Here is a 26864-nt window from a genome sequence, read left to right as displayed (position 1 = left end):
CTTAGTTGCAGTACTCAAATGCGTAAGGAAAGAAAAGGGGTTAAACAAAAGCGGGGGTTAAGTCGGCCTCAGGGGGGGGGGGGGTTACAACCCCCGAATCCCCCCCCGTCGGTGCGCCACTGCATACATGTGTATCCCATCTGTAATGAACCGTTGCTTTAAGTTATGACCACTGTCATGTTATTCCCGTACATTAATTGTGGCTTTGCACAAAACACCTAGAAAACTTTTGAGCGGCATTGCAGTACTTTTTCTTGTATGTGCACACTGGCTTTCTGTCACAACACCCACTTCGCATCCATGATAAATGCTGCAGTCAAGCAAAATAGAGTTTCAGACTAAGGTACCTAAACTGCTTTCATTCCAGAAAACCCCAAACAAGGTTTAGATTCTTCAGGACACAAGCAACTTGCATCCTTTGATCTAAGGCTGTTTTCTGCATGCAATGAATGTTAGGATTTCTGCTGTGCAAATCAATGTTAACCTGATAAAAGGGATGGCAAGCCAAAACTTGCATTCGTGATACTAGTTACTACTGGGGCCAGATTAACCTATGGGCTAAGGGGGCTGCAGCTCCAGGCTAGGGGGCCCTGTGAGAAAAATGTTTCCTTGAATTAAACTTTATTTCTTACGTACAGTACAGAGTAAAACATAATGTGAACAAATACATTGGGATCCCTAGCTCAAGGCCAGTTGCAATCCATAAAAAATGTAGAGGAAGCAAAGCAATTAATTTTGCACAGACACATGTACTTAAAACTCAGCAACAATATGCACTTTACATTAGAAGAAGTAGAGAATACAATACAAAGAATCTTCAAAATGCAAACGGTATCATTGAACATCTACAAGTAAAGGAAAATGCACCAGAAAAAAGAGAAAGGAAGCGGTGAATGTATTAATAAACATACGAAAGAAGATCACGAAAATGCAGTTTTAATTATCTCTGAAAATTAGTTGCATTTCTAGCTTACGTGGGCTGAACGTTCCTCTCGACTACTCCAACACTTCAAATTCTCCGTTTACCACACACATTACAAGCCTTTGGAACCAGAAAATTTTGTTTTAGTGCACTGCGTGTACAGCGTCCTGATTCGGTAAAGTTGGTAGCAGAGAGTGGGTAGTCAGCAACGATGCTACTATTAACCATTACAAGAGTTTAAAAATTTAGTAATGAAGTAAATGGTAAAATGTGTACGTGTTGAAAGAGCGGTGTCGTGTTAGCATTGTATTGTGAGGAAGTCATAAAATGGACAGCCCTCTTTTGAAGTTTTATAAATGGCTCAATGTATGAATGGCCCAGAGATGCAACACAGTACCACAGATGGCTGTGAAACAAGCTGAAATAAATTTCTCGAAGGGTTTCTGTATCAAAACAATTTCGGCTCTTGAGCAGAATATAACAAGCCTTGCCGAGATTTTTGCAAAGCTTGTCAATGTGAGGTTTACATAGAAACAACTCATCTAATTTGTACAACCCCTTGATGGGCCCCTCAGAAATTTAAGAGGACCATTCGCCAGGGCCCAGTGGAAAATTTTAGTTATACTATAAAAGCTGTAAAGTGTCTTCCAAGGAATATTCTACCACAAGAATTCTTTAAAACGGCCTAGTAGCAGCCGAAATAGAAGCGAAGAATCTGTAGTACAAGAACGTGACCTGCTCTTCGTGCACAGAGGCATTCTTTCTTTGCCCAACCAGCAACGCAAAGGACCTTTCTCTCTTGCCTACTCCCATATAGGAAATGAGGGTTCACCTCCTTCTCTCTTTTTTTTTTGCAAAACACCTAATGCACCTTTCTTCATTTTTTTTATTTAGATCACGACAACAGCATAATACATCCATGTTACATTTACAAGTCAAACTTCAATGAGTTTGTTGACATGATGGCAGATAATTAATGTAAGGAGATGGATCGTTGCGAAGGTGCATGAAGCTAAACATTGTTCCCTCGTCAATTCCACGCCTTACGTCTCTCATGTTGCCTAGCTTTGTTGTCCTTTGGTGCAGGCTACATGGTGACGTTCACAAAAGATTTACAGATGTTAGGCCCTTCTCGCATGCCCGTCTTGTACGATGAATTACTGTGGCGGTTAGCACTGGTAACATCAGTAGCCACCCTAACCATGATTACGCAGCAACATGGCACCACCTATGCAGCCCAGACCACCCGCTTCAATCTCCATTTGCCCTTTTACTAGCTGTACGCCCTGACAGCAATAAATAAATGGTAAAATCTATCACTGCGTAGTCTCATCTCATGCTGAGGACAAAGCATTAGGTATTTCTTGTTGTTCTTATTGAGATCAGCTGTTTGTTTTGACACTGCTAGGACTACACAGGCAGTAAAAGTGGTTCGGTTTCTATTTAGCAGGTGACACCACAGCAGTAGCAATGGTGATGCATTGACGATGCAGAACGCTATGAAGGCGTCATTGTTCACTGCATCATTAATTCCTACTCTGCTCTAGTACGGTACGTGATGACAGCGGTGAGCAAACGTCAAATACACGCTGAGCAGATGGCGCGGTGCATGTGAACATTTATCAGGGTGTTCACTTTTACTAAAACTGGCTCAGGAGGCTGTATTGAACTGCTCAGACAGCGTGTCGATGAAGCGAAGCCCAACAGTAGCATTCATGGAATGCGTACGCAGCCTTTAGTTACAACGTAGGAATATTTGTTGCGTCACGGCTCCAACAGTGGCTGATGTATCAAAAGGATGGCAAGCAGACGCTGAGCAGCTGACGCAGCATGGATGAACACATCTTGAGGGGAATTCAGCCTTCCTATTGGCTAAGAGCCCTGCCGCTGCCCCAGTGCTGCAAGGAACTACTGAGATGGAGTATAACTGGCAAAGCACATCGTTCAGCATGAAAGGTTGGGCAGTGGCAGAGAAGCTGCGTTGCAGTGTCGTCACATCCGCAAAAAATAGCATGCGGCACATTTGCATTGTTTACATTACAGCACATGACACCTAGCACAAAATTAATAATTGCAATATGTGGAGCAGTGATATAACTTTTAAGCTGTTCCCTAGCCTCCCCTCTTCGTGAAGAGTAAAATGTGCAGTAACAACACTGGAAACAAACAACACGTGTACAAAGCAAGGAAAGCTGGTTTGATACAAAACCCATACTGAGATGCAAAGAGCACAAACGACCAGCAGTGCTTCTGCACTGTTTAATTCAGAGCACATGCATAAAAAGCACCCTAAAGAGCTTGTAGTGTGTGCCCAACTCAGCAGCTGCTTAGCTACAAGAAAGTTCGGCCAAGGAGAAGGAGGTTTCATTATTTTTCAATGTATGTGTACAAGTACGGTTTGTTTCCGCCTCCTTGAATTTTGGTTTTGGCATCCTTGAATTTTGGGTCTAATGTTCTGTACAAACCGTTCTGTATGCACGGTTCACTTCAGAGCATATGCATATCGCATAAAACGAATACTTATACGCCTAGCACCACTGCGACACATTGCACGTATACATAACAGTACCCTTCACCTCGTACAGTAAGAACCCCAGCACTCAAACGCTCTGTACGTGTTCGCGGTCACCAAGGCGCATCGCAGCCCCCCAAACAGCTCACATGAACCAAAGCACAAACAGCACATTACGAATGGCTGCGATGACGCGACAATAAAGCTAATCGCTACAGGTTATATGGTCACTTCTTAAACACAAACCAGCACTGCACAATGCACATGCACGTATGAGCTTCGCAGCGATGAAGCGCGCACACACAAACACCTAGGCACACCATACGCTGAGATGGGCGACCGCACTATTTTCGTTCTGGAGCGTACTGAATGCATGTGTCATGCTTAGAATGCGCGTGCATGTGATGGCCTTCGCGTTTGTACTGCTGGTACTGCACAAGCGAAATACGGCCCAACACACACGAAATCGCCGGTTTCATTGCTTCCGAACTTCGCGTAAACACAACACATTTCCGTCTGTTGCCGTTGACGATCGCACGCACTGAAGAGGTCAGGCAGGGTACACTGAATGCATGTGTCATGCTTAGAATGCGCGTGCATGTGATGGCCTTCGCGTTTGTACTGCTGGTACTGCACAAGCGAAATACGGCCCAACACACACGAAATCGCCGGTTTCATTGCTTCCGAACTTTGCGTAAACACAACACATTTCCGTCTGTTGCCGTTGACGATCGCACGCACTGAAGAGGTCGGGCAGGGTACAGCGGATTGCTGCGTTCGACGACTATCTCTGCGAGTGCTCGATAACTCTTGCAATGATCCCAAAAAAACCACGACAAACAAACTGTCACAGCAGCCTAGGCGCCTAGGCCTCGCGCTTCGCTTCGAACCAGCGCCATGTTTGTGCGGTCGCCGCATACATGCTGCATGGTGGAAAAAAGTTCACGACCGCCTCCTGTGACGTCAGAGCGGCCATTTTAAGCGGACCGCGCGAGGGCGGTGCGGCTTGCGGCGATGTGCGGCTCGAGCGTGTACAGGCCAAGAGAGGGCGAGGAGAAAGCGCCGGGGTGAGCGCGGTGGCGGCAAGATCTAAGAATGGCGCTACTTTTATAAATATAGGGGTTTTAGGCGCTCTGGCGCTGAGGCGCCGCGTGTGGAAAAATAGTGCGAGGGCGCTGCGAGCGAACTGGATTGGGGCGGAGACGCGCTCCGCGGCATATTCAACGTACTTTCGTTGCGAGCGCCGAGGCCGACTGCGCATAGTACGCTCTTAAAATAGTGATTTATTTCAACTGTATATGTATGTTTACACCATTTTGCCAAACATATATATTTGAGGCACGGATTATACAACGACACGTCTTCAATTTTGCTGTCGTCAAGCGTGTCGTCTGCTAGCGAGCGCGCGTTCGCCACGCGGACGCATGGCGGACGCCCAGTTTTTCTCGCAGAGCCTCTGTGCAGTACATTTTTTAATGGTTTAGTTGCTTCGGTGCGCCCATGACTCTTGACGGCCGGTTTCAAATGTAGTTTTAGCCAGGTGAACTGCTGTTTTTACTACTGTCCTCTAAAAATAACTGGTATCTCCGCACCATGAAGGCTACGTAAGAAAATTTATTATTGATATCTTGTCATTTTACACGCGCTTCTTGTTGGTGGATAGTGATCAGGGACAATGATCGAAGAAAACAATATTAGAGTCAAATAAACCAAGTTTATTAACTGCGTGGCGCGAAGAATGATCAATGTATTTCTAGGTAATTAAATCAAACGGTACATAGACATATTTACGATAAATATATGTAGGGGAAAAATAACAAATATTATAAATGCAACAATTGAAAAAGTGAGAACTCCCGGCCGGAATAAGCGCACGTGTTTGCAGTAACAAACACACTTATTAGTGAATACTTGAAATAAAACTCTCATTCGTAGAAATAATATTCATAGCAGGCAAACCATCTTGTGTGTGTGTGTGTGTGTGTGTGTGTGTGTGTGTGTGTGTGGGTGTGTTTGTGTGTGTGTATGTGTGCGCAAGTGTTATTGATATACTGTACGCTGACGAATAGTCATTTCTGTTCGAATGTAACGCATGCCAGCACTATTGAAATCTCAACGGTGAGTGACTGCATGCAAGTGAGGACTGTTATTCCGAATGATTTTGCTGCCGGAGAGTCGTGGCTGTTGCGCAGAGGCGCAGTTCCTGAGAGAATTAACGGACGGGAGGTCCAGTCTCACCATGTTTGCAGCCCATTAAAACTGAGTGCCCCATGCGGTACCACACTTATCTTCTTCAACGAACGCAACAGATCTGCACATATCTCTACGTGTATGTGAGACATGCCGTTCCTTTGTTTCATTATGGGCGTTATGATAGTGCACCGGATAACTGAATGCAGCCGTTTATAATATACTAGCTGCAGAGTTGAGCGGTCATACTCAACATTTGGGAACGGCATTACATTTACGTATGAAATATAGGGTGAGCGTAACATGTTTTTCTGGGAAATCAGGCTCGAGAATAATTTATGTTTACACCGCAAGAAATAAGCCTAAGAACGCAGCCACCTGCTTTTTTCCTTTCCTTTTTTTTAATATAAGCAAATTCTTGGGTTTTACGTGGCAAAACCACGATATGATTATGAGGCAGCCGGCTTAGTTTTTGCCACCTGGGGTTCTTCAACGCGCACCTAAATAGTAGTACACGAGTCTTTTTCCATTTCGTTCCCATTGAATTCCGCGACCTGGATTGAGCCCGCGAGCGCCCGAATTAGCAGCTCAACGCCGTATCCACGATATAGGGACTAATTAGGCTACCGCGCAGGCTTTCTTTCTTTTTTCTTTTTTGAAGTATCGACTGGAAAAAAAGTTCCACGTATGGCTTACGGCCAAAGATTAGCATACAGAATAGCTAACTAAAACCATTTTCGGCGCGCGAGGTCCTACTGCAATAAATTTATGACCCCGTACCAATTACTCCGCATTCTGTTACGCGAGAAAGGCGGAAACTGCATTGGAATGTTGCACTGCAGTTTACTTTTTTTTTTAAATCTCTACCAATGAGTTCCGTAAATATAAGTACAAGGCGCCGGTTGGGGCAGATATGCTTTACTTGTTTGAAAAAATTATGGGGTTTTACGTGCCAAAACCAGTTCTGATTATGAGGCACGCCGTAGTGGAGGGCTCCGGAAATTTCGACCACCTGGGGTTCTTTAACGTGCACCTAAATCTAAGTACACGGTGTTTTCGCATTTCGCCCCCATCGAAATGCGGCCGCCGTGGCCGGGATTCGATCCCGCGACCTCGTGCTCAGCAGCCCAACACCATAGCCACTGAGCAACCACGGCGGGTTTTACTTGTTTGAAGCGGCAAGCAGTAAGGTTACATATGTTACAATTGCTTCGTCTGCTTTTCGCAAGACCTACTGATATAAAACTATATGCGCAACAATACACACGAGAGATACATGCTGCTTGAAGAACGAGAAAAATATTTTTTCTCCAAAAGGAACCGTACAATAATATAGTAGAATGAAAGCCGACACTGCGGCCGCAATGCACGCGCAATCACCGAGCGGCATTAGAAAATAATAAAAAATAAATAAAGAAGAGAAAGGAAAGGAATGTATTCTTAAGGCATAAATAGATGTCATATGCAATTATGAACCCCATTTGAGAGGTCTGAACGCAAATGCCAGCGCGCGAAGTAGTACGAATGACCCTGCCGAGCAGTATCGCCAGCAGTTTCCAACGGCGCGACCTTGATGCGGCCCAATCCACTTCGACCGCAGCGCCGCCCCAGTATTTTTCCACGTCGGGCGCCTCACTGCAAAGCATGCGCCGCCCCAGCCGCTCGTCCCACTCGACCATATTCTAGTACACTCTAGCTGCGCCGCTTGGGCCCTTGCGGTACAGTGTACTGTACTTGCGGTAGTTCGGCAGTTGCGGCCACGGTATTAGAAGTATAATAGGTGTACAAACGGCGCCTCAGGAAAGGGAGAACTTCGGTCCGCGTTTTGTGCAGAGGGCCCGAGATGGCGTCCCAGTACCCGTGGCCGTAAAACCCCTATATATAAAAAGTAGCGCCATTAGATCTTGCCGCCACCGCGCTCACCCCGGCGTTTCCTCCTCGCCACCTCCGGTCGCCCCAGCCTCCTCCGCTCCCCAATTGGCCAATCCATGTTACGTGGAAGCACGCGTTGCTCTTTTGTATATTTTTTCTTTCCAGCGCGCTCTGACTGCCATTCTCGGACCTGTGCGACGAAAGTGCTGTCGCACAAACGGATCAAACGTGTTAGGGACAAGAACTTCAGTGTGATAGCATGCTGCTGCGCCTTAAGTTGCCGCAACCGACAAGGCGAGGGCAAAAGGCTTTTTAAAGACGATAGTCTTTCTTGGGGAACTTAAACGCTGAAAATTTGGTCTGTCTGTCTGTCTGTCTGTCTGTCTGTTTGTCTATCTGTCACCCGATTCAGCCACCCGGCCAAAGTTGGACCACTTGCTTACCGCCCACACTACTTAAACTGGTACGGCTGTTCATACTTGTGAACGTTATCGATCACAAAGTAAATATTACGCATACCTGAGGCGCAACATCACTAGGTAAGTATTAGGAGGTGTGTTCCTTTAATAGAAAATACATAGATACGTAACTCTAAAGACCCTAGTTTCTTAAGCTGCGCTGAAAATGCCATGCTATGCGCGCCGACGAACTACGTTCCCCGACTGCGCGCCGACGAGCGCCCTCTGCCATGGAGGAAGGAAACCCTCTGCACAAGCTCATGTTTCCCGATGTATTGCCAGATGGGGTCCATGTCTCACGCAGCGCCTCCTCAATTTTATCAATGCCAGCCAGATGTAGCCGATTCAACATAAAGGAAGCGCTGTCTGAGGCAGGGCAAAACATAAATGGCCGCTTGATGAAATAATGCGGTAAAATGAAATCTGTTCAAACAAACCTTCATGCCAGGACGGAAATGGTACGAGAACAGCATCACGGGTGGCCGCGGATCAGACCAGCACTCATGTAGTACGGCCGGCAGAAGACTATCGTCTTTCGACGACATTTGCAGCGAAGCACGCAGATACGCGGCAAATTTTTTTTGTTTACCATCCGGCGTGCGCAAACGCTTGCTGAACACTTAATATTTGCGCCGTGTCGCATCGTCGCGTTGCTACTTCCAAAACGGCATTATTAAGACCAGTTACTGACTGACGAAGCAAAATCGCGCCTCAAAAACTTCTCCGCAGGGCGCGATCGAAGTTTTCCTCGGATTTCCTCTGGTAGCGCGTTAGCTGTCGTCTGCCACGGCATGCCCGACGCAGGCGGCGCCACTGTCGATATCGCGCCTCGATCGCGCTGGTCGCGCCGAGCGCGATAGTGGAACGGAGGAGAAGGGAAGTGGATGGCGCTACTTTTTATATATAGGGGTTTTACGTGGCCGAGGGAGCGCGGAGGGTGCAAACCAGGAAACAGCGGTTGCAGACGAAATCAGCACTGGGAACATACCGAACTTTCAAGCAAGAAATTGACAAAGAAAATATCTACGATAATTCTAGGGGAAGCTCTTTGTTGTTTGAAGCCAGGACAGGAGTATTACGGACTAAGATGTACCGAGTCAAGTACCAAGGTATAGACACGTTGTGCTGTGCGTGTGGAGAAGAAGAGGAAACGGCTGAACACCTCATACTTTTCTGTAAAGGGCTTGACCCTACAGTGCAAAGCAACGGGGCTGATTTTTTCAATGCATTGGGGTTTAGGGCCAGTGAAGGCAAAATAGACTTTAAGCGGGTAGAAATAACCAAACAGAGGTTATCTGATTGGTGGATAAAATCAAAGCAGGGGTGAAATTTCACCCACTACAAAGTACAAGATATGTTAATAGTCATGGCTAGGTGGCGTATGCCACCGCCCGGTTTAAAGGGTTCAGCCTCATCCATCCATCCGAGGTGAGGTATCGTGCATGGTCGCTACGGGGCCGCGAACGCCGCTCGAAATAAATAAAAAAGTCAGCCTTCACGCTATAACGAGCGCAAAAACATTAAAATGGCGAACAAATACGACATTTTGACGATACCGTCGTAGATATCTGTTGAATATGTTCAGTTACCCACCTAGAAGGTTCGCGATATAGGAGGATGCCTTCGCATTCGGACTTGTGAAATTGTGCACCTCCACCAGACGTCACGTAGTAGTTACGCTGAAGTAAACAGTCGTACTGTGTATGACGAAACTGATTCATTATTGGGCGAACCTGTGCCCACAAAAGCAAGCTACACTCGAAGCACAACGAATGCGGCGAACACAGTCGGCGATCGTCGAAAATCTGATCAGTGGCGAAACGCATCGGCTTTTATACATGAGTCATCGAAGATTCCAGATTAATCCCTGGTACCCGCATCTCTTCCAGAAAGTTCTAGACAATTCGCGTAGCTCATACAATCAGATTACATGAGCGTCGGTGATAAGAGACAACGGATAGAAGCATCGATAACGTTCTTGAAACTTCCGATACATGCAGGCGCGTCCTGTGCAGCGATAACGTTTAACAGCCGGTGAAAAGCAGTCCCCGGTGAAAGGATAAACATGTATACGAGTCAATATTAACATATGACAGTGACGTCGCGTTGATATATGACAGAAGTTAGTTCTGTTTGTTGTTGCTTACCTAGTTAGAGAAATATAAACCCAAAACATTCTCATTGTTACAAGCGTAGCTCCCGCACGGAGGGAAAAGTTTCCAGTCTGACACGGCTACGTTTGGTGGCAGGAGGGTGCGAACGGTCCGCAGGCGCCTTTCTTTTTTTCTGTCTTTGTCAAATGAGCAGGGCAGTCGGGAAACTTGGTCGGCACGGCGTCTTTTGCCAGAGCCGCCTTTCGCGGTGCACTCACAAGAACGAGTCCTTTGTAAACTGCTTCCCACATCTTCGTCCCGTAGCTCGGCTCGAAGTGCTTGCACACGTCGACTGCAGCACGCGGTCCTTGCGCGGAATCGCATGGCGCCATATCTTCAGGCGGTCCGTTTCTCGGGGTGCAGCAAAAAGCGACACTTTTTAGTGCAGGTCTCGTAGCCAGATTCGCACTGTGGCAAAAAAAAAAAGAAAAACTTTTTGCCCATTTCACGGCTTGCTCACACGAAGAGCACAGCTTGTCATCACACACAAAGAATGGAAACAAGGGCGCAACGTGGCGACAACTGCTTCGACTAGACGGCGACCACTCGTCCACAAATGCGCAATAGGTGCAGGCTCGCCCGGCTGTCAGCCACGTAACCACCCCCGCCATTTCGCGGCGTGATGGAGCGGAGGTACCGAAGTTCGACGCAGCGAGTGCACGGCGGCGGCGCTCCGCCGTTCCACCTGTACTTCTAACACCGTGGTTGCGGCATTTTTCTGCTTATGGCGTTTTTCACTGGTCGATCTGGAGCAGCCGCCGAAATCCTGGAGCGAGTGCTCGCAATTCACCAACCCTAATCTGCCAGCGGAGAGGGAAAATGCTCCGCGCTGGATCGTACCGGAAGTCTGCGCACAGACGTCACAAAAATCGACTTCCGCTCTGCATGTTTCCATGGCCATTATAGTGCCTAGAAAAGTATAGTTACAGTGTACTAGAAGGGGTAGTATAGTCTAGGCACTATAGACCTTTTCATCGGGCGAGGAGGAAAGGGCGCGCGACGAGCCTTTCCTCCTCTCTGGCTTGTGCGAGCCGGCGCGGCGCGGCTTGAATGTGTTGCCGGTCGCGCGCTGCGGAACGATTTGGAGGTGTTTCAGCTAGTTCTGAATGCAACTTACGGGATGTCAGTTCTTACGAGATCGCCAAGTAACCACTGTGTAGCCTTTAGGTGCAGCAGTAGTTACAGTATCTGAAAATTTCTCTTCCATGTGCAAAAATGCGGCGCGCATCATCAGCCGCGGTGTGTGTATGTGTTGTGAACTACGTTAGATGTATCGGTTTTCACTCGTTGAAGAGTTGTTGTAAAACGTTTCCATCAGCCACCGGCATCGTTCTCACACGTTTTAAGTCTAGTAGACTTCAAATCACAATGTCTACGTTAGCCTCCTGCAACAGGCCGAAGGCTTTGCTCAACATAGCGATTGGCAAACCAACGTGATACACACAAGCTTCGTGTTTCGATCGGCATTGCCATTTTGCCCTGTAAGGCACAGTATACAAAGGGGATCGCATAAAGAGAATCCAACAGCTATTTGTAATGACACTAGAATTTCCGTAAGATGGGTGAATGCGTCGTAGATGACTTAACTTACGAGACTGGAAAAAAGAAAAAAGAACGTTCATATGTCCTCCTTTTGCGGCAAGTGAGTGAGTGAGTGAGTGAGTGAGTGAACTTTATTGGGTCCACAATAGACGCGAGTAAACTCGACGTCACCTGGCTAGGCCCACTCGGGGACCATCAGGTCAAACCTGATGGCCCTCTCGCGGGCCCTCTGGACTGCCAGGATTTGAGAGGTCTGATCCTGGGCCTTAATAAGCATCATCATTTCCTCTTGGGTGAAAGGGGGACCGGCAAATCCGCAGCCCCACAGGACATGCTCGAAGTCCGCATAACCACCACACAGGGGGCAGTCCGGGCTTGGGAACCGTTCGGGGTACATTGTGTGCAGTGCTGCAGGGCTTGGGTAAGTGCTGGTTTGTAGAAGTCTGAGAGTCACTGCCTGGGCCCTGCACAGTGAGGAGTGCGGCAGAGGCAGAAGTCTTCTTGATAAGTAATTGTGCTTGCATATCTCGTTGTATGAGCAGAGAGGCTCGGGTCGCCCTAGAGAGGACGCATTACCCGGCGCACGGTCAGTCAAACCTCGTGCAGCCGAGTGTGCCTCCTCGTTGGGGTTGAGCGAGGCACCTCCAATGTTTCCAAGGTGCGCAGGGAACCAGGCCAATGAGTGATCTTTGAGGTCTTTGGCGTTTTGGATGATACGTAGGGCCTGGGGAGCCACCATTCCCATCTGGAAGGCCCTGATAGTGGTCTTGGAGTCTGAATAAATTGTGTCATGTATATCGTCCGTCAATGCAAGAGCGATGGCAACCTGTTCTGCAACGCTGGAACTAGAAGTGCGGATGGTAGCACAGCTGATGATTTTCGAATCACAGTTGATGACCACTGAGGAGAAGGCTTGTTCTTGAGCGTACGAAGCAGCGTCTACGAAGCATGTTCGATCCTTGTCCAAGCGGGCACTGGCGAGCAAAGCTTTACCCCTGGCACGTCTTCGTCCTTCGTTGCAGGTCGGATGCATATTGCGTGGCATCCGGTGTATGGAAATCTTGGATCTTATGTTGTTTGGCAGCTTCACAGCGTCGGGACCAACGACCGTGGGGTTACGTCCCAGCATGCCAAGTATGGCTCGGCCCGCTGGGGTGCCGGACAGTCTGACAAACTGAGAAAACTCTTGGGCTTCAACAATTTCTTTTGCGGCAAAATAAAACAGAACACGGGATAACGACGCAATAAGACTTCGCTTGGTCGTGTCGCATGCTTGGACCACTTAGACCATGCGCTATAGAGAATCTATAACAGCATTTAGTACTGCCTCGGAAGCTCGCGCAGTCTGCAGCTGGTCGTTCGACCACTCGAAAAGTGTGATTCCCACTTTACGGTACCAAACTATTTTATTTGTGGGCGGAAACCTTGCCCAGCAAACAAGGCAGTCACTCAGTGTATCTACAGATAACAACTTGAACGCTTGTCAAAGTAAACAGCACAACTTTTTCGCCAGCAGAACGGTACCCACGCTGTTAGGATCGTCTAATGTTTCGTAACTACTCGTTGCAGCTAAACCAGAGCTTAGAATTACAGTGCTGCTAATGCTGCAGTAAGGTACCAATCGTGAAACGAATTTCCAGAAATACCTAACTGATATCCGAGGCTGATTGTAAGCTGAAACAGACGCGCACACCTGGCGCTGAGTGCTCCGTCCGCCCTAACGCGCCAGCAGAAACTCCAGCCGCTTAATTACTTCAGACTTAAATTCCTTCACTACGCCTTACATGACCATAGCCCACGTAGTAGACGCCATTTCATGCTAAATAGACCGCGAGAGTGCGAAAAATTCCACCAAAAACTGCCGCCGAGCGTATTGACCCTTTTCGCGGCGATCCCGTGGGCGCTGCCATATTTGATCACGTGGTGACTGCGTCCATTGCTTGCCTCAACTGCCTCCGTTGCGTCCTTGTTTACAATGGAAGTGTATGACGCCGGCGCGGCTTAGAAAACCTCTGTTTTCGGAGATATCGTAGACGGTGACTAGGTGGACGACACGAAGCTTTGATCACAGCTTCAGAGAACATGCAAAAGCGCTTTCGGAGCTGATTAAGCTATGTCCAAACGGCTCAAGCCGTGTACATGGTGCTTCTTCTAAAAGCGGGGCTAAATATGCATTCCAAGCTTTCCGATTATGAATTCAGTCAGGATTAATGTGTTTTGCTCTTTGTTCTTTATTCGGCAAATATTTTGAAGCAGTGGCTTGTCAGTTTCTGACTCAGTGAAGTTCCTCGGTGCCACCACTATCTGATTATTTTCTGCCTAATCACTCGCTGGTGTGCTCAGTTCCGAATCCGATAGATTTGTTCTTGCTGCGCACAAGGCTTGAAACGTAGCTGTTTAGTACATTGTAATACCTTGTAGCAAATATATATTACAGCTAGTAACTTGCTTACTCTTGTGGACCGTCACGAAACATTCAGCTTCGACCATTGGTGCGCCATAGGTGTAGTCCGTCATTTATTGCGTGTATACAGTGCGCATATATTCAACTGTGCGACCATTCGCTTATTCTTGATACGTCGGCGATAGAGTGGGCGTAAGTTTTCCTGCCATTTGGACAGATGTGTATAGATAACGTGCGTGAAACTTACTATGAGAGGAAGCGGCGCTAATCCATTTGTCATTGTTTAACGAGTGGTACTCACTCTTGCCGACGTTCTGGGGATGAAGCCCTTTCTTTGAAGGTTAGCGATACAAGGCTGGCGGATGAGCAAATTTATGTATCCTCGAGGAAATCCGTACATCACGAAGTGCCGGTAACGCGTTCGGACAGTTGCAGCAGCGGTCCGCGAACTTCGCCACACAGATTCATTCTATTTCTTAATATGCCAGTCACTATTTTTGCAGCCAACTACTGCACACGTCTTCAATCCACATTATTCAATCTAGCAAGATTGGTGCACAGTGTGATAGCGAAAACTTAGTTGCATTTCCGACAGCTGATAGCACAGAAGCAAGGTAGAAGCGGTAATGGTTTCGTATTCGTGCGCGGTCACTGAGGAGAGGTATGGCGCGCCGCCGTGAGCGCCATCTCGTTTCTCTAAAACAAACTGCTCCGCGAAAAGCGTCAATACCATAGCATACAACACGGGCGTTCGCCCAAGCCAGCATGCCAACTGCCCATAGATGGCGCCACGGCCTACGCAATGGCGGCGCCCATGAAAAAACGGTCTATATGGCCACCAAGATCACCGTCCCCCAGTGAGCGGAAGTGACGTATGCTTCTTGTCCTATTTTCGCCCGAATCCGCGCCTCGATGGCGCCTCGGCAGCATAGCAAGTGAGAGCGATCCGGCGCGGAGCGAGTTGATCCGAAACGACCAGTGGAAAGCGCGAACCCGCTCCAGCTCGACCAGTGAAATTCGGATTCGCAGCCGTGGAGCGAAAAATCCTGCTCCAGATCGACCAGTGAAAAACGCCATTAGTCACGGTCTGCTGAGCGGTAGTTCTGCGTTTGTAAGGGAACGTAGCTGTGCAGGGTGATATGGGCTGGACAAATTTTGAAGCAAGGGAGGCTCAGAGTAAAATTGATTTTGAAGAACGACTGAGGAAAATGGAAGAACGTAGATGCGGTGCAAGAGTATTCAGGTATTTGTACAGGCAAAACATTGACTCACAGTGGAGGAAAAGAACTAGGAAGCTTACCAGCAAATATGCGACCGGTATGGCCAGCAACATGGCAACAAAGAACGTCAAACGCAAAAAGAGAGGCTGAGACAAGGTTATGGGTGGCGGCAATGGAAAAGAAACCTGCTATGACTAACTACCTCAAAGGAAAAAGGGAAATCAGGAAAGAAACAATTTATGATAACTCAAAGGGAAGCTCCTTACTTTTCGAAGCGAGATTAGGATGCCTTAGAACGCGCAGTTATAAAGCAATGTACACCAAGGACGGCGCCACATGTGCTTGCTGTGCTTGCTAGAGAAACGGTGGAACATGCTTTATTGGAATGTGAAGAAATCTATCCAGCTGCAAGTGAAGGCTCCTCTGACCTCCTTGAAGTCCTTGGGTTCAGGGATAGCACGGGCAAAGTAAACATGTCAGCTGTAGAGATTAGTAAGAGGCGGTTGGAGGTTTAGTGGCAGAAAAGTAGGGAGACCACAAACAACGGAGACGTACAGAAACAGAGTTCCCAGTAATGGCTCAAAAAGGTTGATGCCTGAAATTCTTTGTATTTGTGTGTTTCTCAAAAATAAAGGTAGGACATTAGGCAAAATAATAACAAGAGCTTGGTGGCGCAACCCACCACCCCGTTTCAAAGAGGACGCTCATAGCATCCATCCATCCATCCAAGCTCTGCTGAACGGGATGGCGAACGACTGCGTCGCCTTCGGCTGCACGAATCATGCGAAGCAAAAGTCAGGAGTAACGTTTCACAAATAGCGCGAAACAGCCTTCAATCGCTCGCCCATTGCTGTGCACTATCTCCGTCGAGGAGTCCTGTTGTACCTGAAATCTACCTTTTAACTGACGAATATAGGCTGAAACAAGCTTTTTTTCTGCGTATGTTTGTGCGACAGGTTCACGAAAGAGAAAACGCTGTGTGACGCATGGCAGCCCGCTGTTCGCAGAGATGGCTGGGCGCCTAAAGATTCGGATGTTCTTTGCTCGGTGCACTTTGAAGAGGGTTGTTTTGACAGATCTGGTCAAACGACAAGGCTGCGATAGGGCAGCATTCCAACCATTTTGCCAGCGGTCCCCGCACATCTGCATAAAAAAGCGAGTTCGTAAGAAATGCTTGCTGTTCGTATATATTTACGGTGCGCTTGCATATGAGATTCCGCTTCTCGAGAGGAATTATTTACTACTTATTCATATATAATGATACAGCTCTCAGACCTGGCGGACGTCGTAGCTGCGTCTCACAAGTTGACTGTTTATAAGCGTGCTTAAATATCGGCACGAAACTGTTTCGCATCAAAACAAGAAAAAAAATGTGGTTGATCCCTCTTATATAGGAATCGGTATAGAACACGAAAGTGAAACGTGTCTTCACAGAAGTAGTGTAATGTTTATTGCACATTGATATATAATGTCTATTGGTGTTTTGTGGCTAAAGCGCCCTTAGGCGTTGATGCACCCACGCTGACGCCTGGTGGCACGTCGCCTCCATCACGACTACCAACGTCGATGACCATGAGCAACCGTCGTGCATATGGAAGCTGCACTACGCTGCACACGCTAGCACAACGCGAAAGACGAAGCACGTAACTGACACACTAATACAACGCGCAAGACAAAGCACGTAACTGAATCGTCACCGAGTCAAATCAGCGCGTACAGCGCGTCGTAATTGCAGCCTCCGCGATCAACTTCAGAAACATTTTCAGAGCTAATTGCGGAGGCCACGCTCCGCTGTGCTGAGTACGGTGAACGCCACCTAGGTGGCGTTGGTAGTGCTTCTTGATGCCAGCGTCCCTTCGAATGCTGGCATCGAGGCGTCGTAGTGCTGAGACCACCGAAGCGTTCACTGTCGGTGCGCGTTAGTGTCATAATGCAGTACTTCTCTTTTCTGCTCGTAGGCGGCGGCACCGCCCCGAGCAAGAGCGCGGGTACACGGAGGAGTGTTAGATATATAAGGCGCGTCTGTGTAGCTCTCTGCAAATGCGTTTGTGGCGCAATGGGTTAAACGCTCGGCGATCTATCGTCGCGGACCGAGAGGTCGTGGGTTCGATTTCCAAATTTTGCATGTTTGTGGAACTTTTTCTTCTGGTTTCTTTCTTTGTATTATGTTCTATGACGTATTTCCGTGACGGAAATACGTCAGTGAAGTCTTGGTGGACCCCGGCATAAAACACTTTCGTGTTAAAAACTTGTCGCAGTTTCACCCGAAAGGCGAAGCATCAATTGCGATAGCAAATTAGTAGAGAGCTATACGGAGTAAGGATAGTAGTTTTATCAGCTGTATGAATTTAGACATGCAGCAGCACCAGCAATGCGCCGAACTGTTGTCGACGCCGTCGGCGTTTTACCCGCGTTCGCACCGAACGCTCGCGGCGTTGGTGGCTGTTGCCGGTGCCTCTGGGGGCGGCTCGGAGGTTTTCGACGAGATCAGAATGGGACACTCGTCGAGTAGCGTCGGAAATCTTACCCACCTTCTCGCCTCGCAACGTTTTTATATAAATAGGAATTTGGTGCCGCAGCTTTAAACGTCGCCTCCACTCCCTCGCTCCCTCGCGTCCCCCCACGGCCTTTCACGCGACGGAAGAAATCGCGTTTGCTCTCTATACATGGAAAGGAGGAAAGAGACGCTTAATTCTGCAGCCCTTCAGGGAGCACGGCGCAGAACGCAGCAACGTCCGTGCTCTTGTATGCCCTTCCATTGGTCAACCTCACTCCGGCCAGGAGAGAGCAGCTGGAGGGTCTGCACAGAGGTGCTATTAGGAGTATCCTAGGGCTCTCAAAGTATTCACCGGTCGCTGCAACGCTGGCAGAGGCTGGTGAATGGCCACTCTCGTTGAGGATGCTTGAACGCGCCCTGGGGCACATTGACCGCCTTCATCGTGCTCCGGATGGCGGAGACCTGCTGGCTAGACTCCACAGCCAGCCGTCCTCACGGATGGGAGGTCTGTGCCAGCTGTACGAGCAGATGATCACGGACCCTCCTGTGACAATCGTGCTGCCTCCACCACACCATCGACCAGCGGACGTCCACCTCTCGCTCAGTGGAGCGCATAAACGACAGACACCAGCTGCAGCACTGCAACAGGCTGCTGCCTGCAAACTCCACGAGGATCTGGAAGGAAGTCTGCTGGTCTACACAGATGGATCAGTCCTGGCGAACGGATCGGCCGCTGCAGCCTGCACCATCCCGGCTAGGGCGGTTCACAGACAATGTCGGATCCCCTTTGCCGCGAGCTCCACCACGGCAGAACTAGCGGGGCTCCACCTAGCCGCCGATGTCCTGGCTGAGAACCCTCCTGGGCAACCGGTGGCAGTGCTCTGCGACTCGAAGCCAGCGCTCCAGAGCCTAATCAACCACCGCCGATCAGGGCTTACGGGGGCCCTGCTCAGCTCGAAGTTCTCGGCATTGGCTGCCACGGGGGTCACCATCTCATTTCATTGGCTGCCTTAATTCCCATGTTGGAATAGCCGGTAATGAGGCAGCGGATACCCTCGCCAAAACCGCCCACCATCCTGAAGTGCCGCTCACACGAGCAGTCGCTTCCTCAGATTTTTCAAGGCAGCGCCTGAAAAAAACTGCTCACAATCGTCCACCCGGATGCCAGAGTGGCAAATGGCAACGGTCCCAGGCCACTTCCAGAGTGTGGCCTTACCAGGAGGGAACGCGCAACGTTGCTTCGACTGCGCACGGACTGTGTCTGGACGGCGGCGCGGCTGCACGCCAAGGGACGCTCCACATCACCGGCCTGCGAACGTTGTGGCGACCCCGAGACCCTCGAGCACCTTCTCTGTGCATGCCCAGCGCTGGCACAGGACCGCTCAAGGGTCATCACTGCCTACAGACAACAGGGTCTACCTGCTGCGACAACCAGCGACCTCCTGTTCCCGTCGCCTCCCCACCTCCGAGCTCTCCACAGCCTTTTGGAGTTTGTGGAACTGAACGGAATCTCCGCCCATCGCTAAGCGCTCGTCCCTAGCAGGCCATCGCCTCCATCACCAGCCTCCTCCATGATCGGATGAGACTCTTGCTGCTTCTTCTCTTCTCTTCCTTTCAACATCTTTATCTCCTTTTTCCCCTTCCCCTGACGCTGCGCCGTGCTCCCTATTGGGCAGCAGAAATAAGCGTCACTTTCTTATTCAATAAAATCACTACTACTACGGCGCAGAACGCGCGTTTGCTCTCCGACGTGCGTTCGCTCCCCGTGAAAGCGCGCGTCCCTCGCCCCCTTTCACTCGCACTGGCACATACAGCGTCCGGAGCGCGGCGAACGAAGGAAGGAAGGAAGGAAATCAACTTTATTAAAGGTCCTGCAGGCCACGAGAGCTTTGGGGCTCTCATGGAGCGGGCGTCTCCCACGACGGAACCGGGAGGTTGAGCTTCCTGGCGGCGTCGTGGACCTGCTGGACGGCCCAGAGTTGGGGAGCGAGTTCTTCGCTCCGGATCGCTTCTTTAAACTTGCACTTGTCCGGTTCGGAGTTTATGTGAGCTTATGAGCACGGCCAGAGTAAATGATAGACGTTAAGGGATGTATTACAGTTGGTGCAATAAGACTTGTCGTGGAGCTCAGGCATGTAGTGGTGTAGTCTGTTTTGCGTGGGGTATGTTTCTATTTGTAGCATTCTGAGAGTAACCGCTTGAGCTCGAGTGAGCATGCGGTGTGGCGTGCTAAACTGTCTACGTTGTAGGTAGTAGTGTTTAGTGATTTCATTGTATGTAGTGGGGGCGTCCTTGTTCTCCGAGTGGTCGGGTGAAGCCGCGCAGTCTGTAAGCGCGCGCGCAGCCTCGTGTGCCGCCTCGTTAAGGTTGGGGACGTCGCCGATCTTTGGTCCTAAGTGTGCCGGGAACCAATATATGACGTGGTGCTTAATCTCTTTCTTTGTGACAATTCTTAGAGCCTGTGCGCAGACCGTGCCCTTTTGAAAAGCTCTAATAGCGGCTATGGAGTCGCTGTAGATGTGGGAAATATTGTCATTGGTCAGCGCAACGGCGATCGCAATCTGTTCAGCCTGTTCAGGCTTCCTTGCGATTACCGTGGCTGCATGTCTTGTGGATCCGCAGCCATCCACCGCCACTGCGAAAGCTTTGTTTCCCGCGTATGCCGCCGCGTCCACAAAAGCTGAGCGTTCGCGGTTTGCCAAGGCTTGGTTAAGGAGGAATTGCCCTCTCGCTTGTCATCTGCCCCTGTTGTTTTCGGGGTGTACGTTTCTGGGTATAGGTCGGACAGTGATCTTAGCGCGGATGTCCCGTGGGAGGTCCGCAAAGTCTTTTTCTATATTTCCTTGAGTAAAGCGTAGCTTCGCTAGGATCGTGCGCCCCGGAGGCGTCGTCGAAAGCCTAGCAAGCTGGGCGCGCTGCTGGGCCTCGGCAATTTCTTCCAGGGTGTTGTGCATGCCCAGGTGCCCCAGCTTCTCGTTGCTGGTGCTGGTCGGAATGCCGAGGGCTTGCTTGGTGACCTTTCTGATTTGCGCATTGAGTCTGTCTCTTTCGGATCTTGACCAATTGAGCATTGCCGCAACGTAAGCGAAGTGACAGGTGACGAACGCGTGTATGAGTTTGACGAGATTATGTTCCTTGAGCGCTGCGAACTTCATCGCCGTTGACGTCATACGGAACCTCACGGCAACGGCGCCGACGACAGCAGAAATCCGCTTTGGAGTGTCCATAGAATTGCTATCGCAATAATAACTGACGTAACTGGTAAATAAAGAGTACTGCCAGTCACATATCATGTGTTTAACGACACGATATGTGCCTGGAGCAACAACAGTTCTTGTGCAGGCATAGGTATCATATCTCGGCGTAATTTAACTTAATTAGGCTGGATCGCGAATATTACAGTTTCCTGAGATCAAGTTCTTGTTGCATGCCGTCGTGTAAAGTTCTATACAAATCAGAGTTCGTACAAATTACTCTATTGCGGACTCACGATCTTTACAATATTTAAAAGCCATTATTTGTAGTTACTGAACCGTGCAATTGGTGCAATTTTTTGTTTTTGCGCAGCCAAAAATATGTTTGTTTTGATGTGTTTGCATTTTATTTACGCCTGCTCGGTATTGTTTTCCTAAGTATACACTTATGTCCCACGAACAACGCAGTAAATGAGTATGAACTCCACAGAGATATAACCGAGTTTTCAAGACGCATGCGCATCAAGGAATTCTTTTTCGATAGGCCCGACGTAGGAAAACACGACAAAGACTCTCTGAGACCCCCTAGCACGTGGAAACCGGTAGCAGAACAGTGCCCAGACCTTGATCTATACATAAAACTAATCTTAAAGGAAATTCTAGAGTCAACGAGGCATTGCCGCAAGCGCAAAAATTTGTCCACCGCTGAACACAAAATTCCTAAAGAACTCGCGGAAAGAAAGGATATTGTAAGAAAACCAGCAGACAAAGGCGGCAGTATCGTAATCTGGCCAATAGAAAAGTACAAAAATGAAGCCTTCAAACAACTGAGCAACCACGCCCATTACACAAAACTCGACTGTAACCCAACTTCGGTTTACAGCAACCTTGTCCAAAGTACAATAGCGCAGCTGCTGTCCCAGGAACTAATCACCCAGTCTGAATATCGCTTCAAGGTGCCCACTAACAAAGAAGCCGGTCGCTTTTATCTCCTTCCTAAAATACATAAGGTTCCAGTAGAAGAAATATTTACTGCAGAAATCCCAGGCAGGCCTATAGCATCAAATAACAACACACCCACCGAGTCACTATCTAAATTCTTAAATCACCATCTGTCAAACATCCCAACCACCCTACCATCATTTGTTCAAGATAAGCCCCACCTCCTTCGAATTCTCGACTCGATTAACGCTAACCAAATTCTCTCCGACCGTGCTAATCTAGTAACTTTAGATGTTTCTGCTCTTTATACTAACATGCCGGAAGGAATTGAAGCCGTGTCGAAGTCCCTCGCAATCAATCCTCAAGCGCACGCTCCCGAAATTTACCTGTTACTTCTAGAGTTAGTTCTTACGCTCAACTATTTCTAATTCGATTCTATTCACTACCTACAAACTTTCGGCACAAGCATGGGAACACCGTTCGCTCCCACGTATGCCAACATTTTTCATGGGACAGCTTGAAGCAAACCTGATAAAATCATACCCTTTAAAACCCCACACCTACTTGCGTTACATTGACGACATATTCATAATATGGGAACACGGCACAAACGCACTAACCGACCTAATTAGCCGTTTCAGCCGCTTTCGCCCGAGTATTAAGTTTACTGCTCACCACTCTCCTAGACAGATCAACTTTCTCGACACGACGGTTTACATTGAAAATGGAAAACTGAGAACAAGACTTTACTTTACTACAAGACTGCCAGCAGTATTTAGACTACAATGTCATCACCCGCGACATTGCCAAGCGAGGAATTTTTGTCGGTCAAGCGAAACGAATAAGAAGAATCTGTAGCGACGACAACGATTTTATGCACCACCTAAATGACCTTAAAGTAACGCTAGCGAAACGAAACCATCCACAAATTCCTCTCGACCAGGCTTATGAAGTCGCGTAAAGATTAGAGAGGCAGTCGGCATTAGCTCAGAAACAACCTATACCAGAATCTGATAGACTAGCAGCCTTTATAACTAAATATTCCAACGCCCTCCCAAACATAAACATCATCCTACGAAAATACCACCCAATATTTCAAGTAACGAGCGTCTGAGAAATGCGTTCCCGGATGTACCAAGGGTTACCTATCGCCGCAACAGAAACTTTAAAGACATGTTAGTGCATTCAAAAGTCAGCCAACATCATTCCCCCGTTATAAAAGCATGTTCTCCCCCCAGGTGCAAAACCTGCAAGCACCTTCAAAGTGACCTTAAAATTAAAAGTACTGCAAATGGCTACACACACGAAGTGAAAACTAGCTTTACTTGCACTAGCTCCGATGTAATTTATATGCTTGAGTGTTCCTTCTGTAAGAAGCAATATATCGGTGAAACGGGACAATCAATGAACGTCAGGCTAAACGGACATCGCGCGGACACAGCTAAAAAGCTTCCCAAAGCCGTGGCCGAGCATTTCAACCAATCAGGTCATAATTTTGATCAACTTAAACTCTCCATACTACAGTCAAATTTTCGTTCTGCGCGAGACAGAAAATATAGAGAATCGTACCTCATTCATAAGTTCAAGACATTGCAACCAATAGGCATGAACGTTTCGAAGGGAGCTTTAGAATCTATTCTCTATGCTAAATTGAAAAGCATAGGCAACAGCACTTAGTTATTGTTCATTGAGTTGCTTAGTTTTTCTTCTTTTTTTGTCGTTATTCGTTGGTCAATAATAGTCCAACCTCCCGTTGCCTTCACTCAATCCTTTCGTTCTTTTATCTATATAGCTACGCCCCCCCCGTTTTACTTTTTTTTTGTGCGCCCGAACAACATTTTTCTGCCGCTACTTTTATTCTCCCTGTGAGACACGATAGTCCACTTGTCGAAACGTTGGCTCCTGCTCTCACCTTGTTCTCGTGCTACTCATCGTCTTGAATCGCCATTCCCCTTGTTTTCCCTAAGTATACACTGTGATTCACAAGGTAGTTATGCACTATTTTATTATTTTTTTCCACCGTGTTGTTTTAGGCTTATTTTTTATAAAAATAGCCAGGACATAATAAAAATTTATTTACCACTTTACTGATTTCACCTTGTACTTCGTTTCACTTCGGTAATGTGGCAAGCTGATACCTATAAACGGCGTTACAGCTTCAGCCCACGTATTCTTGGATTAACAACTGCCTTGTGCATTTGTCCTTAACGTGACATGACAAATATTACTGGGGATTCCTAATGATACAACTAGGCGACATGAAAGCCCTAGCGTTGCTAACTCAATGATACGATGGCCGCTTTCCACTTCTTTTACGAAGTCTTCGTCACTTTATTTCGTCGCAATTTTTTTCAGCAAGATGTCCCTCTAAATTCGCCTAATTCACCTCTCTGTGCATGCATTATCACCTCAGTTCAATTGCGTAATCACTTTAGACTGTTAAATGTGGCTTTCTCATCATCATCAACTAGCCCAGCACCGCGTGTTCTTCCCATCATTATCTTTCTTTAAACTCCTATCACCCAGCTGAACCCCTTTAATCCACCATTACTTATTCCTAATTCAACATTATTACCGTCTTAATACACTTCATTCACCTCTCTATATTCATTGTTACTTCAGTTCACATGCTTAATTAATATTGTATACTTAATAGTGATATTGCGCGCGCTATTGCCTCTTATCCTAGGAGGATCGTTTCGTGGCAACAACACGGTTTTGAAATGGCCTTGAGACGGACACCGCACCATGAGGTATGCTTAAAAGCCTTTCGCATTAAAAACAAAAAACATCTGCGCTAAATAAATCATAGTATTTCTCCCGCTTTCATTATAAAACGCCACCACGAAAGCGCCCTGGTTACGCTACCAGCGTAACCAGTGCGTAACCAGCAGCGCTCGCTCTTGTGCGGAGCAAAATGGCCGCCAGCCGGTTTCCCAGGCTTCAGAATCAGCCGGTCGCATGGGCACGCATAGGGGATCTCCACTATAGTGCCTGGAATATACTTCCACTCCAGAAGTTTTTTTTATAACCTCCTTAGTCCAGAACGGCAGTGTTGCCAGATGACCCCAACAAAAAATAGCCAAATTATTGGAAAATGTAGCCCTTAAATAGCCAGACCCAAATTTTTTTGTGAACGAAAAGTAGCCAAAAACGTAGCCAACACGTTTGATGATGTTATACAGTGTCTAATAATAATAATAATAATAATAGTGTAAGGAAGAAGAAGTGCCGGTTAGTCAGGTGCATCTCCGGTGTATGAACTACGACGAAGAAGTGCCGGTCGGTCAGGCGCATCACCAGCGCTTTTACGCACGGGGCTTGTCCTGACTGCTCGCAGGGTTCTGACTGCCGCACCGAGTTCGACCTCTCAATCCTGTCAATAAACACCTTGACATTTGGTGGAGAGTGCTGGGTACGACTCCATCAACGCTGGAACTTCGCAGCCGAACCCTTCAATCATCTCGGCCCATGCCGGACGATCCAGCCCAGTCTTCTCGAACCATGCCTGACGATCCAGCCCAAGAAGCAGCAGTCACGGCACCAACTGTCATCTGTCCTGGCGTGCAGCGTCAGCGGGATCCTGCGATTTTTGCGGGTACCGGTGATCAGGACGTCGAGGACTGGCTCGCCTCGTACGACAGAGTCAGCAGGCACAACCACTGGGACGATAGGGATAAGCTCAACAACGTAATTTTCTACTTGAGCCACGTTGCGCACTTGTGGTATCGGAACCACGAATCCGACATCTCGACATGGTCGGCGTTCAAGACCAACTTCACGGAAATCTTTGGTCGCCCTGCCGTACGTAAACTTCAGGCCGAACAACGCCTGCGCGGACGCGCCCAGCAACCAGGTGAGAATTTCACCAGCTATATCGAAGACGTCATTAATCTGTGCAACAGAGTTGACGCAACGATGCCAGACGCCGATAAGATCCGGCATATCCTCAAGGGAATTGAGGACGACGCCTTCCACATGTTGGTCGCCCGGAACCCGACCACAGTGTCTGTCGTCATTGCGCTGTGTCAAAGTTACGACGAACTTAGAAGGCAGCGAGTTGTCACACGACACCCGCCCTCAGAATTTGCCCCTGTCTCAGGTCTGACGCTAGGTGTTGACGAGTCGCCTCTAATGCACCAGATAAAGGAGTTCGTGCGCGAAGAAGTTGCTCGGCAGCTTTCCCTGGTGCCCTTTACGAACGCGCAACCACACTCCCCACTGACACGGGGGTTACAGACCGTCATCAAGGAGCAAGTCGCTGAGTGCCTGCCAGCTGCTACTCCACCGCCTACAGTCGCGGCGCCCTTGACATACGCTGACGTCGCTGCAAGGCCGCCCTTCGCTCCACGTCCACCTCGCCAAGCTGTTGCGCGACCGCCCCCGATTCCCTTCTCGCCGCCTGCACCACAGCTACCACGCCAGCCAAATCCTTGGCGCACAGCCGACAACCGCCCGATTTGCTACCATTGTGGTATTCCGGGACACGTTGCCCGCTTTTGTCGACGCCTTATGCAGCCTACTTATGATTACCGCCGACCCATGAACAGTTACGCCCCTCGACAGCTACAATCCCCTGTGCCACCAGATGAAACCCCTGTTCCCTACACTACTCGTCGTTCGCCATCCCCACGCCGCCGTTCCATCTCACCGATGAGACGCCGGCCAAGCCCTCTGCCTCAGGGAAACTAAGTGTCGCAGTTCCCGAGGCGAGAACTGCGTCCCCTTCGCTTTACCCAAGGCCTCGAAATCACCCCTGCAACGTAATTGAGGTATACGTCGACGGGATTCCAACATTCGCACTGGTCGATACGGGCGCAGCAATCTCGGTGTTAAGCGCAGGACTTTGCCGACGGATGGGAAAAGTAACGACGTCGCTTTCCGGACTGTATTTGAGTACTGCGAGCGCACAGCCTGTAGAACCTTTGGGAGCCTGCACTGCTCGTGTTGTCATCGCG

Source organism: Dermacentor silvarum, chromosome 11, assembly GCF_013339745.2.
Source record: "Dermacentor silvarum isolate Dsil-2018 chromosome 11, BIME_Dsil_1.4, whole genome shotgun sequence".
NCBI lineage: Eukaryota > Metazoa > Arthropoda > Arachnida > Ixodida > Ixodidae > Dermacentor > Dermacentor silvarum.
Note: the sequence above shows the minus strand (reverse complement) of the source record.